Here is a 1,362-nt window from a genome sequence, read left to right as displayed (position 1 = left end):
GAATAGCAGAATAGATATAGCTTCATTTTCTCTTCCGGAAGGACACAAGGTGAAACAACAGCACTGGAACGAAACAATAGGCTTGACCATTCAAATCATATCTAAACAAGAAGATATCGCTTCACACCTACCTCTACAGAAAGCAGATGCCATGCATTAGCACATGCTTTTACAGAGGTGGATAAAAAGTTTAAGATCTCATACAGAAAGAGATGCCTCCCTCTAGTGGATTCTCTTTTTGTGACCATGTTTCATGTGGGAAAATTGCTTTATATAGGTGAATAAAACCAAAGCAACTAAGAACAATATTCTGTTTAGCAATTCAAATTTATGCAGGTAGAGTTGTTAGTGTGCCACATCTGCAAGATTTGTCAATGAATCTGTGCTATAAAGGCATGCATTAAGAGTCACAAGCTCAGACCTTGTAGCCAGAATAGCATCTGTCATGAAGAGTTCAGGGTATGAGAACCAGTTACTATTCATTTTCCTTTCAATGCTTTGTCTTACCTTTAAGGTGTTATAGAACAATAGTCACAGCATGCCAGCCTGCTAGCAAAGGTGAGTTAACAGTGGTAGAGAATAAAAGAGGGTATAAGCACCGTGTTCACAAAGTTGTTTTTTAAGTGGTTGGAACAGTGATGGTGATTTCAGAAGACTGAGAGAAACTGCCTCTGGAGGATACCAAAAAATCATTTCTTCTGCAAGTGATCAAGCTTTACCATCAAACTCTTGAACAGTGTTTGGAAAATTAGGTTATCACTGGCACTCCAGGAGCTTTCTTCCTTTTTGGACAGCTGTACACACAGGGCTGCCACAGCGTACAGAAGAATCAGGAGATCTTTTACAAAGATTAGAAAGCTTTCTTTTTCCCAGTAGCATTGGATAACTATCTGTATCTTGCTCACATGCATCAAATGATGCAACCTGAACAATCTACAGCTGTTACACATTCTAGTTCCCAGCTCACAGTAGAACTAGTCCAAAGATACAGGAGTTACTTGGCTTCAGAGAACTTTACACAGTGAACCAAATGTTACTAGGTCTGCACTTTAAAAATAGAGTGAAGAAGTTTTACTCATCCATCATACCTTTTATTTTCCATTATCAGTATGTGATCACATTTAAGGAAGTGAGGGATAAGAACTGAGGAACATATCAGCTGCACTTTACAGATTAACAGCCACAATAATAGTAAGCAACTATACAATTTCTAGGTTTCACAAAACTAGTTTTCATTTGTAATACTTGACGCAACAAGATTAACTGCAACAAGTGACACTACATCTGTAAAGTGCTATTTTTGTTAAAAGTGGCTGAAAAAGCACAACTACAACAGATTTATTTGGGTGTTCAGTGGCTAGA

This window comes from Psittacula echo (genome assembly GCF_963264785.1).
Source record: "Psittacula echo genome assembly, chromosome: Z".
Lineage (NCBI taxonomy): Eukaryota > Metazoa > Chordata > Aves > Psittaciformes > Psittacidae > Psittacula > Psittacula echo.
Note: the sequence above shows the minus strand (reverse complement) of the source record.